At 39.8% G+C, this 21,567-nt stretch overlaps 1 protein-coding gene across 1 annotated transcript in view; it reads right to left on the bottom strand.

Moving 5' to 3' along the window:
* Window positions 1-14,091: 14,091 nt before the first annotated feature.
* LOC126248624 (uncharacterized) overlaps window positions 14,092-21,567 on the bottom strand; it is a 132,279-nt gene continuing 124,803 nt past the window's right edge. The window contains exon 11 of the mRNA XM_049949794.1: window positions 14,092-18,360. The gene's annotated coding sequence lies outside the window, so the exon portion shown is untranslated. The remainder of the gene's footprint in view (window positions 18,361-21,567) is intronic.

Genomic DNA, 21,567 nt, shown 5'->3' with positions numbered 1-21,567 from the left:
TGAAGGCTGAAATTAGGATATCTTACAGCATTGGCAGGGCGTACAGAAAAGCTGACCGGACGAGAAAAGGAGGTCGAATGAAGTCACCATTGCTTCGTAGAGACGGCTGAGGGTTCCAACATGGAATGATTTCTCGTCTGAAGCGCTGACAACTAGCCTGGCTCGTATAAATACCACTCGAATGAGACTCTTTCTCTCTCTCTTAAATGTTCCCAGAAAGTATCCAGGTGTGTACGTGATGCCGAAAAATACAGTCTGCACTAGCTAGTAACTTCGAGACAAAGACAACTTCCAGTTTGCGATTAAGCTGACAGCCCCCTTCTACGAACATCGATTCCAGTAACTGCAGGCGCCCGCCTGAGCTGGAGTTCGTATGCAGACGACTTGTCATCTTTTCACCAATGGGTCACCTACTGAGTTACTTCCATCTACTGGCGACCCCTCCTCGATAGGTCGCACATTCCAGCCTCCGTCATTAGCTACCCAGTTACACTGTTTCTGCTCATCGTTCCTTGTGGTTCCACATTACTGCCATCCTCCGTCCAGTGTGGGCATATGCCTCCAACTTCGTACGTGCTGGGAACTGCCGCTGCTAACACGCGCTGCCTCCTTGGCAGCCTCTTGCTGACTTCAGCTTGCTACACTTCTGTGGCCAATAATGACACTGGGGACCACAACCTTCAGACCAGCTATGATTATACATCTGCACCTAGTATGCAAAAAGGACTGTATAACCAGTGATGTTTTACTTACAGTTCGACATATAATTCCAGTCACCACCAACAGTGCAACCGACGTCCAGATGAGGACCCGCCGGCATCACGTCTCGACCCCAACACTATTCTGACAGAGCTCACACTATTACAGAAATTGATTTAGTGCTTTTCTTAATTTTTATCATGTTGTTTGCTTTGTTTTCTTGAAATATTAAAAAAGGTTGCATCAGATCTTGGTATTATTCTTACAAAAGAGATGAGAGAGAGAGAGAGAGAGAGAAAGCAGAAATGTATTTACATTTAACACAGAAAAGGCCTATGCTATGAATAAATAAGAAAGTAAATAAACAACCATGTTTTAATGAAAATTAGTAGCGAAAAAATCAGATTATTGGACAAAAAATAATTTTCTGTGTTATTTAGTTCATAGTAAGAAAACAAGATACAAAGGATAAACCAAAAAGGCATTATTTATTGCGTTCTAGACAGAGTTTGATGTGTCTGAAATATATATTTTGAAGAGAAAATAAACGTATATGTTTTGAAATGTTTTGATGACACAGCACCCAAGCAGTGAGGCAAAGTTCGTGTGGCCCCAAGTACCGTTATCCAAGATGGCGGTGACAACGTCATCCAAGATGGCGGCGATGAGGTCATCCAAGATGGAGGCCGTGACGTCAGCTGATGACGCGAGTACCGTTTTCCAAGATGGCGGCAAAGTGCCACTCCCCTCTGCCATGTCACTGTTGCGAGAATTTCTAATTCTATCAGGACAATGCAACACACCATGGCTACCTCCACTAACCTAAGAAAATGGTGGGACAAATGGCACTTGGGCTACCTCCACTAACATAAGTCACCCAACCACCACCTCTTCCTAGGAAATGGCAGGAAAGGGACTTGGCCTGTGCTGGACATGTCTTTATTTTCAGTCTTTATTTAAGCAATTAGAGGCTTAAAGTGTGTTCATCATGTGGTCTGGAGGCCAACTGACCTAGTACACAGTACTGCCACCAGAGGGTGCTGTCATACATTCCGTAATGTAATCCAAGATGGCAGTCTTGGGTCGGTGAAAATGGCGGGAAAAGGACTCAGTCTGTACTGGACATATGTCTTTATTTAAACAATTTGAGGCAGTACCTCCATCCAGTGTGTTCACCAAGGGATCCGGAGTCCAACTGACCTAGTAAACAGTGCTGCCACCAGAGGGCACTGTCATCCCTCCTGTGACATAATCCAAGATGGCGGTCTGTTGTGGAGGAAAATGGCGGGAAAAGGACTCAGCTTGTGCTGGACATAAGTCTTTATTTTGCATGCAGTCTTCATTTAAATAATTAGAGACAGTAACGCCATCAAATGTGTTCGCCACAAGGTCCAGAGTCCATCTAAACTAGTACACAGTATAGCCACCAAAGGGTGCTGTCATCCCTTCCATGGCATATTCCAAGATGGCGGTCTGGAGGGGGAACAATGGAGCGAAAATGACTCAACCTGTGCTGGGCTGCTGGAGAGAGGAAAGGGTGTACTTCATTTATTTTTGGAACAATTTCTTTAGGGACGGATTTCACATAGTTTATTTATTACACTGATAAAAAACACACACTCTGACGTGCTTGGGGTTGCTATTCACAGCCTACAGACCAGCAAACTACCCGTAAATTATCGAAATAACGCATGTCAAACGCTCTGCAGATTCGCTCACTAATTCTAAACTGTCCAAATAATTTACTACACAGCACACAGACATGCAAACTACTCGTAAATTATCAAAATAATGCAGTACACTGATGTACAGACATGAAATAAACTCATAAATTACTGAAATAATACATATATAACGCTCCACCAACATGATCACATCGCTTAAACAGCCGAAAATAATACACTGCACAAACACTCAGTGCATGAAAAAACGCTTTCGAACTATAGTCAATCACAAAGTATCAGAGGCTCCATCATGTGCACAGTCAATGCTGCATCGAGACACCGCTGCTGCCGAGCCACGCACGGGTATCCATTTGGTTTCCGCAAGCATGAGGCAGCGGCATCCCTTTCATACTTGACACGTGTCGAAAATATGTTTTCACTTAGGCACCATCGCTGACGTGATGATGCATAACAGCAGTGCCGGTCCAGCACTGAAAGAGATGTGTGCATAGCAGTTAAAAGGTTCGAAATGTTATACTGACGTCACAGGTCACACTATAGAAATGCGTTTGACTGCGATCCTAACTAGACGGCCCATTCATCACTGAATTTACTTGTCAAACTGATGCTGGTGTGGGAGCACCATTTGCCATTGTTTTCTGCAGACGAGAGTTTCATTGGCTAAAAACTATTTCACCTTTTTACAGATCGCCATATTGCATTAGAGCCCTACATATCGTCAAATACGGAAAGACTCTTACTCAGTTACACTGTTCTGCCACTGAGGACAGGAGCGACCACCAGACACGAGCAAAGACCTATTTGCAAAGCGATTCACCCTCAAAGATATTGCAGAAATCCGTTCCATTGCTTCCCATTGCGTGCGTAATGGTGATACTACAGGCGCGCTCACTGTCGGAATGACGGCTTGAAGAGTTAAAATTCAGACGTCAAATTAATGAAATTAACTGTCACTAGATGTGTCAACAGTATAAAATGTTTCCTTTCTGTAGATATCAAAGAAATCGCCGGGTCTCACACCCTATCTTGATGAACGCCACCATCACGATTAATAAGATTTCCCACCAAACGTATTTCCACTGATTCCCTACTAATTGAATCCCGGAAGGATATCGTCGAGGCCAAGATTTACATGGCAGAATAATCCATAGAGCGTCCTGTGGCAATACGATGATCAGCTATGGCTGGGCTGTGAAAGGCCATTGTGGCGATTCTGATAAACGTATCTTTCACGTTCTGTATGTATTATCTGACCAGTTGAAGGCTTTGCCACACTGGCAAGGTATTCTCTAGAGTCCAGCCCTCTGCAATCCCCGATCGTCCTTTACCGAACCGAGGAGGACACAATCTTTGACATAATGTTTCCTAATTTCGAATAAATATTGCCGACATATGGGAGGAACACGCTGAAGTTGAAACACTCCTCCTCTTGCTCATGTGCTTGGTCGCGTTTCTCCCTCGTTAAAGCTGTGCTGATCTAATGTGGAGAATATCCATTATCTTTGAACACAGATTCTAGATGTTCTAGCTCCTTCACAAGGCTTTCTCTTTCAGACACAACAAGTACCTGGTGCACAAACTTTCAGAGGACGCCCACAATTTGTGGCGGATGGCAGTAGCTAGACACCTGAAAGTACAGGTCTGTATGTGTGAGCTTATGATAGACGCAGCGCCCCAAGGATACAGCCATTTTGCAACTGGGCAAGACGTCCAGAAACGGCAGACAGCCACCCTTCTCCACTTCCATCATCGGTTTGAGATCCTCGTGGATTGAATTCAGATGCCACAAAAAGCTTGACAGTTCCTCGATGCAGTGGAGGCACGCTACGAAAGTATCATCTATATGTCGCCAGAAAACTTGTGGGTTATTTTGCTTGTTCCAACATTTTGATACTATATTTCAGTTTTTTCTCTCATAACATCACTTTCACCGTTGAGGTGCCAAACTACACAGCAGACAGCTCTCACAACATACCCAGTTTCGACGCTGACTTGGAGTCGAGAATAACCACTCGAGGCAGACGAGATTCAGCGTAGGAACAAAACGCCACGGGTGCTGCAGTGGTGTCACTTGTCTCGAGTGGTTAATTGAGACAAGAACGTCCATCATGTAAAAGAGACTTTACATGCCTATCGTGACTGAGTTCTTGTGATGTTTAGAATGAAATTAAGTGTTTATAAGAACAGGAAAAATTTGATAATGTTCACGAGAAAACGATCGACAGACTTGTGTTCTTTGGCTGTGAAAGTCATTCCGATTTACGTACGAGACTAGTTTGAACACTGCAACCTTGTGAAAGAACAGTTATCAGGAAAGAGCTGATATTACCAGAACTGCCTTTTTTAAATTGGTGTTATCTCTTTGCCAAACTTTCGTACTATGTTGAAACATTTCAGCCTATTTACAGAGGGAGATGCAGTACACACTGAAGCGTCAGGTAGGTGGTTTACGCTACAGTCGTTAGACAAACATTCCTGTATTGAGGAACTGAAACAAGGAAGAGATTGTAAAGTAATAGCTGCCGCAGACACTTTTCCTCGTATTCTCCCAACTGGGCTGCTTACATGGCGAACGTGACAGGATTTACATTTTTAGAGTACCGATCTCATTTGTTAATAAATGAACAGGAAAGTGGGTGTGACGTTACAAAGTGCAAGAGGTACTCGCAGATGAGGTTAAGAAAACCTGTAGGCCTAAAGACCTCGCTGTATGACTTCAAGAGTTTAATGAAAGTCTCCAAAATCAATATGAGAAGCTGGATCATATGAAGCCAGAGCTCAAATTCAAGATCGGTAAAATATAGGATGAATACACTGGAAATACGAGAACTAATGACGTGTGTACATCAGCAGGTTGTGACAGACAACTTATGGGAGCCAGGACATGGATAATCAATATGTAAACATACATGTGCAGCTGGATCGATTCCAGTGTAAAACACTTAAAGAAATTGAATGGTGAAGTTTCTAAACTGGATCCTGAACAGAAGACGTGCATGAATCGTATGGATGCTGTATTTGTTGACTCGGGGACAGTGCAACAAGGATCAGACAGCAAACAGAGAGTGGTGTGGGAGATGGTGGTGTTGTAGGGAACTACCTAGCGGTCGTAAAGAGGAAAGAAGTATTCAGCAATTTAAGTTTCAGAAATTCTGATTCGAATGGAAGAAGACATTCAGTAGACTACCCTGACCAGCTGTGGAATTATCACAAGAAGATACGACGTGTAACATCTCATATGGAAGTAGAAGCGGACACCTGAAAACCATAAATGGTCACAAATGTAAAGAATATGCTGAGTTACAAAGAGTATTCGTAAATCAATGGCAATCATCAGTGACACAAAACTGCATTCTGAATAGCCTGTATCAAGGCAGAAGATATAACAAAAAAAGTGACAGAAATCTGAAGGAATTTTTTCAGGATCTGTATGAAAGAAACTTGTATTTGGATAAGCCAATTAGCACAGAAGTAATAATATCATTAATAATACGTAAACTGCCAGTGGCAGTACAGGAATAACTTATAGCTATTTCAAATGATGATGTAGAAGCTATTAAATCAGCTTTAGGACATCCGTATCTGTTGGACGAAACACAGCAACGAAAACATAGCAGCAAAACGAAACATAGCAGCCAAGCACAGAGGACAACAGAGAACATGGAAGTGAGGCTAAACGAAGATAAAAGAAACGATAGCCAAAAGTGGGATGGCCGTAATAGAATATCACATTCTAATGGCTTCTGAGGGAGATACAAAAATATGGGCGCAGAGGTGACTGCCACATTCACCATAGTGCTGGGTGCTGAAACTGTCTGCATCTCTGTTGCTGTAGATGCGTAGAGTAAGCTCTGAAAGACCAAATTTTGGTTGTTCTGAAGAATAAAAGAGTGCGAACTTACGATGTTTCGACATTGATGTTGCCTGGGTTGGGACTGCCCATGATTTTATCTGTGGAATGGTTAGTAATGCAGCCGGCTAAGTTACATTATTGTAGTGAAACATTAAAGATTATAAATGAAGGCAAAGACGATATTACTGCATTTAAGGGTACTGCGGTGACATGAGAGTTAATAGGAGTAACAAGATTATGATATTAACTGATTCTTCCGTTAGTTCCTTGTAGAACAACATATTAATAGATAAAAAACAGTATACTGCTTATGTTCTAGAGGTTCTGTACACCAGATTATGCCTTGCTGTGGAATCGGAGATTGCCCCTTAGAATTGCACAAAAAAGATATTATGTCACTGAACTGGAAGCAGAGAAAATGACATAACAAAATTAAAGCTCAGGACCCTGAGCTGTCATTAACGGGCTTTGGACAGGTTGAAATCTTGAAAAGTTTCAATTTTTGCTTTATACATTGATTTTAATCTACAGAATATCCCCTTTCCAATGATATATGAATATTTCTGGTTTGTTCATTCATTTAAACAAAACACTGAGTGGCATGACCACATATGTTTGACAGTTCTCAGACTGAAATATGGTTTATTGACTCAAATGCCTCTGAGCGCAATCATATATGATGTGGGGGTTCAAAGAAAATAAAGCTGTCACTGAACTGGAGTGCATAGGTCACGTACACAAGCGAATGGGTACGAGGCTGTGACAACTGAAAACTCCACACAAGGGAAAGAAATTGGATGATGGCAGAGGATTGGATGGTGAGAATAGACTCACAGAGTCTGTAATGGATAAAATTCAAAATTATTATGGCATGATAATCAGGCAAAATCTTAATAGAGTAGAAGATATGAGAAAAGCTGTATGGGCGGTTTTGTTTCACCTCTCTTCAACAGACGTTAAACCTATTCATGACCTTTGTCGTCCAGGAAGTGATTCATGGTACAAATGCAACAGAGCAAGCAAAATGGTTAGAAATTTATTCACAAACCATCTATACCTTTTACCATAGCAGAGGTCTTGAAAGAAACTTTCAAAGATTTGTCAGGTACAAGATTGTTAACAAACTGACTTCAGGTCCTTACCTAGAATCCTAACGAGTCCACCAATAGCATAATCTGAGCCATAATTCCCAAGACAGCATTTGTGTCAATTAGTTCATTGTATTTTCGTGTCTTTGAAGCAGTGGCAACATCCCATGGGGAAAATATTGCAATATGTGAAGGCATGAAAGAACTACTACAAATTGTTGGTCATTTCACTGTGAAACAAATTTTAAATTTAGGTAAAGAAAGACTTCAGGGACCTTTAAACAAGGGTAAGACAGCCTAGGCGAGCAGCAAAAAGGAATTAGTAAGATGAGATTCAATAGGATGCAGAAAACCCATCATATGAAGCTGGGATGCATTGACAGCTTTAATAGATATTTCCTGTAAGCTGTATTTTTTAAAGAATGAAGTGTACTTTTCCTCAGCTTCTACCTGCCAGACCTTCAAAATTACAGGGTATACTCACTGAAGTATTTTGAATATTTTAACACAGGGGTTTTCTTATTTTGTAAATCTCAAAGAACTTAGAGCCTTACATACATACATAGAAAAGTGTACACAGTTTTTAATTTTTATGTGCACTTCTTACAAAAATAATTATCTTAAAACTAATCATTACTTTTAGAAATCTCTCTGTTAAAGTTGTTGGAAATGTGTAACCTACAAGTGATATTTTTTCTACATTTTTATCCCTACTAGTTTCTGAGAAAAGGTACCTTTCATATGACTAACTTTTACATTGTTTAAGATAGATCTATTTCAGCCAGAGCAAACCAAGACCTCACTGACATGTTAAAGGAGCACAGTCAAGTTTTCTCAGGTGAACTGGGCATAATTGTGATTCCAGAATAAAAACGGGAAGTAAAGGAACCTGAAATATATCTGTACAGTTTTCGATAGCTTCACCATGGACAGTGGTCATAGTTCCATCCCACAAAGGGTTGTGGACATTGATGTCACCCAGTATTAGGAAGGACAGGAGGGAGCTGAGGAAACAATGTGGGAAACAAGTTCTGGAACACTTCACTGTTGACAAGGAGATACATATTACAGACAGTAAATTCCAGAGATGTACTGACAGGAACAGCCACTACCTCCAAAGCCATATTAAGTGGCATGTGTTTGCTGCAGACAGAGATCAGATAATATGTGCGAACATGGCCCAACACTCCATAGTCAGCAAGATTATTAAAAAAAAGTCAGCACGATTGTTAAAATAGCTCCATTAGCTGCAGGGGGTAGGAGTCTGCATTGCTGGGAACTAAGTTTCCTGAAGAGTGATGCAGAAAGCAAGGGGAATACATAAGAATGTCGTAGGTCAGCCAGGTAGTGGAAAAAACCACTAAAGTTCTGATGGAGGATCATGCTGTCAGTATCCTGTGCTGGCACGAAAGGTCTAAGGAAGCAGGTCATGCCTCAGGTCACCTGCTCTCACCAGTTGTGAGGGTATGGCATCAGTACACATTGTTTCCGAACCAAGGGGTGTGTGTGTGTGTGTGTGTGTGTGTGTGTGTGTGTGTGTGTGTGTGTGGAGGGGGGGGGGGATATAAGCTCCCACATGGAAGACTACTTCTTGTCCTTCTCCTTACATGATTTCACAAACTGTGAGGGCTTGTTTGACCCAGGTTCTGGGACAGATGAGGAAAGTGAAGTCCTATGACCCACAACCTGTAGCTCCTACTGCCACTTGTTAGCATCCTGTTGCAGATCCCTGGGAAGGGAGTTTCCTGAGGAAACCCTTCCTGGTACGAGATGCTGGAGGAGGGCATTGCTTCTTTGGTCATGGGCTGGGGACTGAGGTAGAAGATATATGGGGTGATGGTACAGTCACTGGAGAGGATGATGTCATCATAGTCATAGTATACGTCACTGTCGCCTGTGTAGAATGTAGATGATCACATTTCTTCTTGGCCTCTTGATAGGATAGTTGGTCAAGAGTTTTGTCTTCTTGGATTTTCTTTTCTCTCTGAAAGACAGTGCAGTCTGGTGAACAGGGGGAATACTTCTTCCCGCAGTTGGTACAGATGGCGGGAGGGACACATGAAGCATGTGAGTGCAACAGATGTCCACAATCCCTACAGACAGGACTGGTGTTGCAACATAAAGACATGCCCGAATCTCATGCATTTGTAGTATCACATGAGGAGGGAACATAAGGCTTCACATCGCTTCAATACATCACCACCTCGAACTTTTCAGGCAATGAATCACATTCAAAGGCCAAGGTGAAAAACGCACACTCGCATCACTTCAAACTGGCACGCAACTCGTCCTTGGGCTGTAAACCGAGATCACAATGGAAGATGATACCCTTACCATATTGAGACTGTTATGGGGAGTTACAGTTACAGGCATGTCACCCAGCTTTTCACAGGCGAGCAGTGCCTGTAACTGAGCAGAGGAGGCAATTTTAATCAAAAGGGAGCCATATGTCATTTTTGAAATTGCTCCTACTTCCCCAAACCTATCCTTGAGCTGTTCAACAATGAACATTGGGTCTGTAGTCAAAAAAGGAATCCCTGTTGGTCCTGGAAAAAAGTATTGGGTGGAGTATTTCTTTCCTTGACTCTGAGCCCTCCCATGGTGTATGCAGGGAAGGAAACATTTTAAGGCGGTGTCTTTCCATGTTTTAGTATGCCTTACCTCCAGAGGAGACTGCTGGGGCTGTGTGGACACAGGAGGAAGAAAGTTTAATTTGCTTCATGTGCGAGTCTTCCACCATAATGCCACGCATTCTGATTAACGTTCTCCCCATGGGCACCATCCAACCACAGCACTTGTTACTTGCCCAGTTAACTGTTGTCCAGAGTCCCCGTGCTCAAGTCACAAAGGGCACATACTCCTTGGCATGCATGGGGAGTTTCCAGGTCAAGCACCAACAGCATGATCCCTGCATGGTTAGGGGGTTACCGCTGTGCAGGTACTTGACCCCCGCACCCGCCTGACACACACACAACTGAATGGTACAATGCTGGGTTTGGGGCATAGAACATTTGCAAGAAAGGAAGGATTCAACGAGAGAAAGGAACAAAAACTGGAATATATGGCACACTGGGAAACTTTCCATGCACAGTCTGCACTTCTGTAAATATTTGGAAAAGAAATATCAGGTCATATCCACCAATGGGGATTATACAGTGCAGAATGGAAAGTTGTAGGATACTGCAAGGGAAGAAAACAAATGTCCAAAATCACAAACCAAACCCAAGCACAATCAGCATCAAGAAGACCACCCAATTGAAAGGCAGAGAAGAAAAAGGAATAGTAGAAGGATAGACTTGCAGCGTGGACAGGTAAGTAGTGTTCCAAGAGCTGGGGACCTGTGGTGGAGGGACCGATGACCTCTGCAGTTTGGTCCCTTTCATCCCTACACCCACCACCACCACCTGTGGTGGCCAAGCAAATACTTACAAAAGAGATGTGAGCCCTTGGGATGGGAGGAGGAGTGGCAGCTTAAGGTGAATTTAGGCCAAACACATCCACCTATGACAGCATACATCAATGAGCCAAGACAACAAGTCTTCAGAATGTAATAAACCATCTCCGTAACACTCTCTTGCCAGCTAAGTGAACCTGTGACAAAATGCGCCACTCTTTGTTGGATCTTCTCTATCTCCTCTATCAGTCCTACCTAATAGGGATCCCAGATAGATGAACAATACTCGACAATCGTGGATGAACTACATTTCCATAATATTCTTCCGATAAATCTGAGTCTGGTGTCTGCTTTTCCTGCTATCTCTTTTATATGGTCATTCACTTAAGGTCCCTCTGGATATTTACGCCAAGATATTTTATGGTAGACGCTGTCTCCAGCTGTTTGTCATCAACAGTGTAGCTGTACAGTAGTGGATTTCTTTTCCCATGCACAGTATGCTATATTTATTTACGTTTAGGGTCAACTGCCGGAGTCTGCACCATTCATCAAGTCTCTGCAGGTCATTCTGCAAATTACTATTATCTTCCGGCGTTGCTACTTTGGTATAAACTGCATCATCTGTGAATAGCCTTAAAGAGCATCTGACACTTTCGACTAGATATGTATATATATTGCAAACAGCAACATTCCTATCACACTTCCCTGTGGTATTCCAGATATTACCTTTACATCTATGGATGCATCATAAGAAATTCGTTATCTAGTCATGGTTACGATACAAGGTGTGATTCGGAAGTTTCAAGACTGATTCATTTCTGAGTGGGGGAGCGCACACGGACTGGTTCTGCCGAGTGGGGGAAGTAGTGGGGGGTCTCAGGGAACGAAATGATGCTGTGGCAGTTGGCTCTGGAACCCTGTAGTGTGTGCATCGCTTGCAGTGTGAGTGCGTGTCATTGACCTTGGCCAAAAAGTGGGAGAGGTGAAAATGGAGCAGCACTTGGAGCAGCGTTATGCGATTAGGTTTTGCATGCAACTGAACTAAACCGCAACGGAGACTCTCGGTATGATTCAAGAGGCCTTTAAGGAAGAAGCCATGTCCTGTGCAATGGTTTTCACGTGGCACAAACATTTCAAAGATGGCCGTGGGAAGGTTGAAGACGACGACCGCTCTGGGAGGCCATCATCAAGTCAAATGGATCAAAATGTGGAGAGAGTGCAGGAACTTTTAAACAATGTCCGTTGTCTTAGTACTAGATTAATTGCTGACGTACTGGGACTTAGTCAGAGTACGGTGTGGAGGATTGTGATAGAGAATTTGATGATGTGAAAAGTGTGTGCCAAACTGGTGCCAAAAGTTTTGTTGGTGGATCAGAAGAAATGGCGCATGGCTGTTTGCCAGGAAATGCTCCAACGGTTGAATGTTGATCCGAACCTTCTTGAGAAAGTGGCTACTGGTGATGAGACCTGGTTCTACAAGTACAATCCTGAGTCAAAGCTCAGAAGGGCACACTGCTTTCTCGCCAAAGCCCAAGAAAGCTTGCATGAGCAAGTCGTGTGTGAAGTGTATGCTGATTGTGTGTGTTTGATGGTAACGGAGTGATTCACAAGGAGTTTGTTGCTCGTGGACAGACTGTCACAGGTGACTTTTATGCTGGAGTGCTTCACCGCTTGAGGGATTGAGTTTGCCGCATCCACCCAGTGATTGGATTCTCCACCAGCACAATGCGCCTGCTCACACGTTGCGTGCCACCGCCGAAGTTGTGGTCAAGTTCAGTGTGATGACACTGCCGCAGCCACCTTACAGCCCAGACTTGGCTCCAAGTAACTTTCTCCTTTCCCCCCCCCCCCCCCCCCCCGACTCAAGACAGGCCTAAAAGGGAAGCGATTCAACTCCATCAATGCCAATGGCTTCGACGAGAGCCCTTGACAACATGATGCCCAAGGCCTTCCAGAAGGGCTACAAACAGTGGAAGACGTGCTGGCAGTGGTGTTTTGATGCTGAAGGATCATATTTTGAAGAATTTTAGTTTACTGTACTTAAATGTCCAATAAATTTCTAGTTCTGAGTTAAGTCTTGAAACTTTTGAATCGCACCCTGTGCCTTAGCCTTACTGCACTTTATTGCCATGCTGATGACCACTACAAGGTCTGTCCTACTAACATGTCAGAATATTGAATTAGTCATTATGACACGTGTTCTCTCCCTCTCTCTCTCTAAATTATAAATGTACTTATTTGAAATAACTTTGTTAAGGGAAATACATACAAATATTTTATAAAAGTTTGGAAAGCTATGTATGACACCATTCTTTTTGTGTGATTTAATTAGCAGGATAATTAATGTAAATAATCCCAAGGTATGGCTAAGAGACAAATATCGTGTATCATTTAAGTTTACACGGTATACTTGGCCAGTGCAGTACATGTTCATGGGCCAGTTTGACACACACTGGCTGTGAAGAATGCCTGTGTGGGTTAGGGCACTCAATGATGAGGTTATCAGCACTTAAAGAATGCCCTCCAACTTTCATATTCCCTTACAAATGTCCACTTTCGAAAGGGTTAGTCAGCTGCAAACAGCACACACTCAACATATAATTTACTTATGCTGCAGTCTTTTCGCTCAACTTCTGGAAAGTACGGAATAACTGCATCTTAAATGGAATGTATTTTTGAATTATGTCTTATGAAAGATAAGGGACACACGTTGCACATTTTGTTACTTTACAATTTTCCTTTGGACTGATATATACAGTCAGCAGTCAGACCACACACCGAGAACAAAACATTTTTTTTATTTAATTGACATAAATGAGGGGGAAGTCTCTACCAGAAATATTCTGATCGGTTGGTTAAGCTATTCAACATATTTACAACATTTCCAAGGAACAGTTTAATTGCTGACTATTAACACAGTCTAAATTTTGATATTCAACCCTATCATCACTTACAGTTTATGGTCTGGATTGTGAAAAATATTTTTCTAGTTTGAATCTGTATCTATTTGTAAAGTAATGAGCAATTATATAGAGTCAGCACACTGTACTTGATGATATAAATGGTGGGACAATTACTGTTTAGTATATCAATGATGTGGCCATCAGAGATGGATCACAAGTTCATATAGGATAAGGGTAGGGAAGGATATTGACCAAGTTCTTTACGAACATATCCCCATCAATGTACAACAACCACGGAGAACTCAAATCGAGAAAGTAAGAAGGGGATCTGAACTATGCTACAACCAAATGCAGATCCCTTGCCTTAACTATTACATTTTGCTTTGTGTAATTTAAGTATGTACAATGAGAACGTGAAAGGTAGAGGGAGAGCATTTAATGTTTGAACCAATAACACAACTAAGTCTGTTTTTTTACTAAAAATGTATTAATTCAAAAACAAATACAAAATGGATTGTGTACACTAGAGAATTGTTTACAAAGTACAGATGTAGATTTATACAAATATCACCTGCATTCAGGAACTAAACACACGGACAATCAGGAGACCCAGAGAAATTATACTTATCCACATTATTTATGGTTTTTAGATTCATAATGTTGGAAACAATAAAAAATTTTCTGAGTTATCAGATGATAAAGACATGGTAAATCTCTTATAACTAAAGATACAGAATTGGAAATTAAGTAAATATGAATACTCTTATACGTAAGTACAGAAATTATAATCTCATATTTACTGACGCAGTTTCATTAGCACGAATATGTTCTATGAATTTCCCATCAATACATTTCAATACATGAGGGCATTACAATACATAGTTGTTTCAGGTACAATCAAAATGAGAAAATAGATGTCCTTAGCAACATTTCACTTCATGGTCTCATGTGAGATCAAAAAAGACATAACCGGACATTTACTGATACATCTTTCTTAAAGAACATTTCCTAAAACACAGAGCAATTTATGGAGCATCGAAATACTGAAACAACAAATATGTTAATTTTATGAGGAAGATATAAAATGCTCATAATCAAATAGCACATTTAATAGTTCCAGTGTACAAATCGACCACACCATAGCTTTAACCACTTTTTTCAGTTATTTTAATAACATTATTTAATATAAAACTTTTCCCATTCCACCAGGCTGGCTGGTACAGCAACCACATAAAGATTATTTTGAAGTAAAACAGTCTTGGTAGCGAAAATTTTATAATAATTTTCACAATCAAGACAGTTTTCCTTCAAAACAACCTCATTTAATTTCAGTCTTGCTTTACAATTGGATTCCTGAAAAGTCAGGTTCAAATAAATGCTGGTAAGGAAACTACTTTCCTATTACTTATGCAATAAACAATGTTTCTAACACTGAAAACAATATTAATGATACTGGGAGTACTATAAGACTGTAAAGGGCTATCCAGAAAAATAATCTTTTCTGAGGGAAGGCTTAAACATTCAATTTGTAATATGCATCACCATTCATCTGGAGGAAGTAGACATGAGCAAACAACAACTTTTAGATAATACAGCAGATTTCCCTAATTTCTACTGGAAACATATCACTCTACTAATAACACCACTTTTACAAATAGCCAAGTTACACGTTGATTACATTACATTCAGTGCTTTGCTCTTTGTGTATGTATGAATGAATGACTTCAGACATTTTCTTTGAGAACAAGCAGCTGTTATGCCTAATGTGTTCCACTCACAGCTTGCTACTTTAACTTTAAAAAATGTTTTTATAGCTGCATGTATAATATGCTGTGTTTTCAGTTTTGTTACATTATCATCTGTGAAGAACATAAGAAACAGCCACCTTTCATTAATATAGTAGTAGCTTACTAGACTTTAAATCTATTACAATGAATTCAATCCATAATATAATTATTCATGTCATAGCATATTACTATTCCATATGTCACTGAGTATGAAATCTGAATATCGATATTGTTTCCATTGAGCATCTTAAGAATTGAAAAAACTCTCAATTATTTGCTTAATATTGTTTTTATATTTTCCTGGCAAAATCACATTTACATTCATACATGTCTGTTTCATTTGACTGAATCTAATTAAGTAAGAATATAAATATGACAAACAGGAACTAAATTTTTTTGTTTTTAGAAAATATAGCAATCACAGGTATTTCCACACAATTATAGTTTAATACTTTATAAAATTATTTGATTCATGTCAGCAGCAGCAACAGCTCTGATAACCTAATCTATAACTGCTCCCATAGAACGGAGAAACAGACAGAAGAAAGATTTTTGGGTTTATTTTTGTATTACGACAATTGCTTGATTGAAGATGTGACATCTTAAGGCAATTTGGAATATAGTCAAGAATGACACTTTCCTAACAACAGAAGCATCTTGTTTTAAACAACAGAAGTAACAGCTGTGACAACTTTTCATCACATGTTATTCATATGGCCAAATCAGTTTTTTGCTTTCTCTTGTTTACTACCAAACTTACGTGAATACATGCCAAAATGTTATAAACTAAGCCGCTTAATGGTGTTAGAGCTTAAAATTTTTTCAGTTCAGTTAATTCCCGCACCCAGCAATGACAAACAGATTACAGTTTGCAGAGTGACATGTTGAAGAGTGGGGTAATATTTATAAAGACATAAGTGAAATAATCACCCAATGATCTTCTTTGCGTGGTTTTATTACATCCTTAGAAGATACTAAATAAATTATGCAGTGATACGTCAAAATCAAGGAAACTCTCATTTCTAATCAAGTTCCATGGTTTTAATATTATCCACATAGTAACAAAACTAACGAAAAGAATAACACTTAAGAAATTTAAAGTTGATTTATTCTGCTAGTTCACTGCTTGCTTTTTCAACAATATTCTCAGCTGTTCATTGTTTTGCAATGACTGGTTACATGCCATCAGGGGAATAAGGATTGCTATTAACTTATTTATTAAAAAGTAAGGAAAGTTAGTGTCTTTTAATGTCCTGTTCATGACAAGGCCATTAGAGACGGAGGCCAAGATCAGACTGGGAAAGAAAATTGGTCATGCCTTTTTGAGGGAACCATTATTGCATTTGCCTTAAATGATTGAGAAAAACTGAAAACCTAAAGCTGGAGGGCCAGTTTGAGTATTTGAACTACAGTCCTTAATAAGGGCCCACTGTCTGAACACTGCCACTTTGCTCGGTTTAACTTAGTATAGGATTTATTTCACTTTCTCTTTGTTCAGGGTAATCTCTGTCCACAAAAGAATAAACCCACTATCCAATCATCTGAAGTCTGGTATCCTACTACGACAATTCCAAATTCCTTCAAAAACATTCTAGTTCTCATATACTCTTTGTACTAGGCCTATTAAGTTATTTTCAAAGGCAATTTATTTTATCAAAATTTACAATGGTATACAAGATGGAGAGGCTCCTCCTTTGATGAGGTTTCCAAAATTGTGGTATCATGCAAGGAAGTGCAAGCTGTGTTGTGCAAGGATCTGAAACCCTTTTGAATGTTGACACATTTTTATGAACTGTCTCTGCCTGCTTCTGGAAAATCAATAGATCTCTGACATGTTTTAAAGAACTGAAAGATACCATAACTACAATGGAAGAAAATACATAAACAAGCAAAACATATTTTAAAGTTATGTGAAAGAAATACACCAACCAGCCACCTTTTATACAGCATTAATTATGCCAAGACACAAGCCAAATGTTCACTCCCAACTGTACTTCTTGTGACAATTACAGATAACTGAAAACCTGAGATGCACCTTTGCATAAATAAAGTTATGTGTAAGCATCTGGTTGCTGTATCTCTTCCAGTAGTTTTAATCTACAGCCATGGAGCTAAACCAACATTCTCATGGATAAATTAATTTATGATTTAAACACATATTGTAATTGTGACTACTTTTCAGAAAGTAATTTTAATTTAATTTCCAATCCTAGATCTCTAACAATACAAAGATAGCATTCATATATGGATACTAATAAATCATAGTATTTCTCACATCAAATCATAGTATTTCTTACATAAAGCTCATACATTATTTTTACTGCCAAAGTTGGAATTATGTAATGCAATGCCCTCCAACAAAAGCAAAGCAAGTAAGCAATTTAACTGAAGTAAATTCATGTGACTGGGCAGTACATTATTATTACATCATCAATATCTATTGAAAATATAAAACTATTACCACTACTAGTAAACTTTTTTGTAACTACATTGTGTCATTTGTTAAAGCTCTTTCAAGTCACAAAGATAAAAGTGACTTAGATACAAACAGTGTAAAGCTCAAAGAAAATCTTAAACCATCACACCTACTTCTTAGCAAGTGATACAGATTCTTCTCAACACATATCAATTTAAGGAAGAAACATAATTTTACAATAATTTATCTTATTACATTTGCCAATAAAAGGCAGATAACACCTAATGAAACAAGAAATATCTGAAAGTTCTGACTCAGTTTCAAACCACTGGCACAAATGAAATTTAGTCTCACACTAGAGGATGAAGTTACATGAAATGTTTCGATCACAAAGACACTGCATGAGAAAATAAAGATTTGTAGCAGTTAGTCAGAAAAATTTATAAAAAATATGATTTTAAGTCCATCTCTCCTTTATTTAAATCCTTTTACAAAAAAGCCGCAACTGGTCACCACAACATTAACAAGTTGAGACCTGAAAAATTAAGCAAAATAGATTAAATGAAACACTGTACTTACAGACTAAATTCAAAAAAATTATTTTATAAATTATTAGACTTTTTTATTGGAGGTGGCAAGGCAGTATTTCCACTTTCACTAAAGTAAAGCTGTATATCATATTGAATAAAAACTTAACACGATATTAGCTTTTGGGACCACAGGTTCACCTGTGAGTTCATTTTTTACATTGTCATACTATACCTATAGCCAGTAGTGGTACTAAGCACAACTCAAACCATATGTCAATATAAAATAAATAATGGGGGAGAGGGGACTTACTTCATGAATAAACCTTTCAACCTCTTGAGTCATTGGGATTATGGATATTGGGAAGCACGTAGAAAAGTGTTTGCCTGGGGGAGTGAGGAGAGAGTGGGAGGGAGGGTGATATATTCAGGAAAGACAATTTGAAAAGGGTTTGGATTTGAAAAAAAAGGTGAAGGTCATGCTGAAATAGGGCCATTGCAAGAAGGCTTGTAACTGGATGTGTCAGACTGTTAGCACAACTCTTCTGTTTTGTAGTCACTGCATTCTGTAATGTCGATGGTGAAGCCTCCGTCTGTAATGAGGATGATCAAGCAATAAGACAAGGATATTTCTGAGGTGCTGGATGACATGACATTTATTTTTGAGATTATGGAGCTGCTCTCATTGGGGAGAGATCTACAGAAGGAAAGTGGAGCACACGGGAAGGCTGGAAATTCCTGGAAGGTTATCAGTTTGGTTTGGTTTGTTTTTGTTTTGTTTTGCTTTAGGGCGCAAAAACAACTGGGGTCATACGCGCCCAAGTTAAAACTATAGAACACGAAGACAGAGAGGAGTTAAAAAACGTCTATATGTCAGTCCCAATTGACATAAGAGAAGATAGCTGAAAACACGCACATGGAGAAAGGGCTAAAAAAGACACCATACAGAAATGGAGGTCCAAAACTAAAAATTAAATGGCCTTTGCCATATTGCTTTTGTGGATAAAAAGTAAAAAGCGGTCAACAGCTAGCATGTCATTTGCTAAAATGGCCGATAACTCAGACGGCAAACCCAAGCGGGAACAGTTAAATACGGGAACGGTTAAAAAATGGGTATGCTGTAAGGAAGTGGCGGACAGTTAAACCTTGGGCGCAATGTGTACAAAGTGGTGGGGTAGTGCCACTTATCAAATGATGATGGAGTACCTGCGGGTGTGGCATGTGTAGCAAAACAGTCAGGGAATATTTGAGGGCTCCGAGATGTTAATGAAAAAGTTTGTTGTACTCATAGTGGACAGTGGTATTCCAAGATGGGGTCAATACTCTTAGTTTGCAGAGTTACTGAAGGTGATGTATATACCAGATTAGTAGCTGGAAGCAAGTTTCCTAATTTGACAGAGTCAAAGTACAAATTTGGAACTGCAGAGCTAGAGCATTTTATTGAGAGAGCATACATGATTTACGGATGCTGCACCTGTGCAACATGTTTTTTGGGATGAGGTTTTTTTGAATTATTGACTGACAAAATATGAGTAGATGGACATATTTCTAAAGTAAAGGTTGCAGCTGGAAATGGAAAGTTTGACAACTATGCCGCTGGTGGATGTGTAGATACTATGGCTAGGCAGCAATTTGGAAACAGCACATGCACACTACATTTTGTCTAGGGAAAAGGAAACTTTCTTGTATTGGTGCAAAGGGAAACTGCATAGATACATAATGCTTTAGCAGGTCAATCAAGTAGATAAAATAGGAATAAAAACTAAATAAAATAAAAATATTGACACTGCACTCGTGGTCACTCCAGTAACACCGTCCTATGCCAATCTATTTACAGAATATGTAGAGGATCTCATTAGGGCCACCTGCAATTCTAAATACCTGACCTGGACTAGATTCAAAGACATCACATTTATGATTGTGGCCCAGGGTTAGATGGACTATCCTTATTCCTCAAGATGCTCAATCTATTCTCTCTCTCTCTCTCTCTCTCTTTCTTCCTTTTTTTTTTTGGGTACAGCTGTATGCTTACTGGGTGTCAACCCCCATGTCTTTATGGATGTACTATTATTCATATAATATCTACCAAGCACTAATAATATCTCCACTTCAATGGCCTGCCACTCATCCCACATCAAAAAATCCACCCCATTGAGCCTGAGCATCTGTTTGCTACATCCCCAGTAACAGAGCCCTCTTCATCAACCAATACAAAGCAAGAAAAACAACTGAAAAACATTCTTGGCTAAGGCTTTCACTACCTATTGATAGATACTATCATGAGGAGCTTCCTCACTATCCTGGACATCCAAAAAACATACAAAATATCCATGTTCATATTATATCACTATTTTGGTCTTAAACCCCCTGCACCATATCTTGTGGTGGATCCAGGTAAAAGACAAGTTCTAATATCTGCCTACCCTATCTGTCATTGGAATTTCCTACCACATTACAGGCAGGGACACCTGTGACTGTAGCCACAATGTCCACCAACTTTGCTGCAACCACAGACAGCATTCGACATGGCTATGGCCAAGCACAAGTTATCCATCTGGATAAACAGCCACCATGAAAGTACCGTATTTACTCGAATCTAAGCCGCACATGAAAAATGAGTCTCGAAAGCAAGGAAAAAAATTTTCCCAAATCTAAGCCACACCTGAAATTTGAGACTCGAAATTCAAGGGGAGAGAAAAGTTTTAGACCACACCTCCAAATCAAAACAAAGTTGGTCCATTGTAACATGAGACACAATTTAGGTTGAATGGATGAAGATACAGCTACCGTAGTTTGGTTGAGTCTTAAGTTTAACATTTCAGCTTTACCAAGTAGCCATTGCTGTGTGTCAGGTGCTCCGTCCGTATTTAGACAGGTACTCTCCTTTTTCACGTGCTTCATCTGGTTTGAATCGATTGCTTATTTTGCTTTGATCTGATAAGTGCCGTTCTCTTTGTTATAGGTGTTTACGTCACTCTAAGCTGAAAATGCATTATTGTACTGTGTCATGCATTGTTTGTCACATTCTGATAATGAAATAATGAAATGAGTGTTTACGACCTGTCGCCGCTCGCGGCATTGCTTACTTTTGCGCGTGCTACCGCCACTTCCAATTAAAAAAAAAAAGAAGATAGGAATTGTCTCATAAGCGAAACAATGGCAAGAGACTGCTATTTGTTGTTACTTACACTGCTGCTTTCTTTGATAATGATCAA

This window comes from Schistocerca nitens, chromosome 3 (genome assembly GCF_023898315.1).
Source record: "Schistocerca nitens isolate TAMUIC-IGC-003100 chromosome 3, iqSchNite1.1, whole genome shotgun sequence".
Classification (NCBI taxonomy): Eukaryota; Metazoa; Arthropoda; class Insecta; order Orthoptera; family Acrididae; genus Schistocerca; species Schistocerca nitens.
This window is presented reverse-complemented; position numbering and strand designations above follow the sequence as displayed.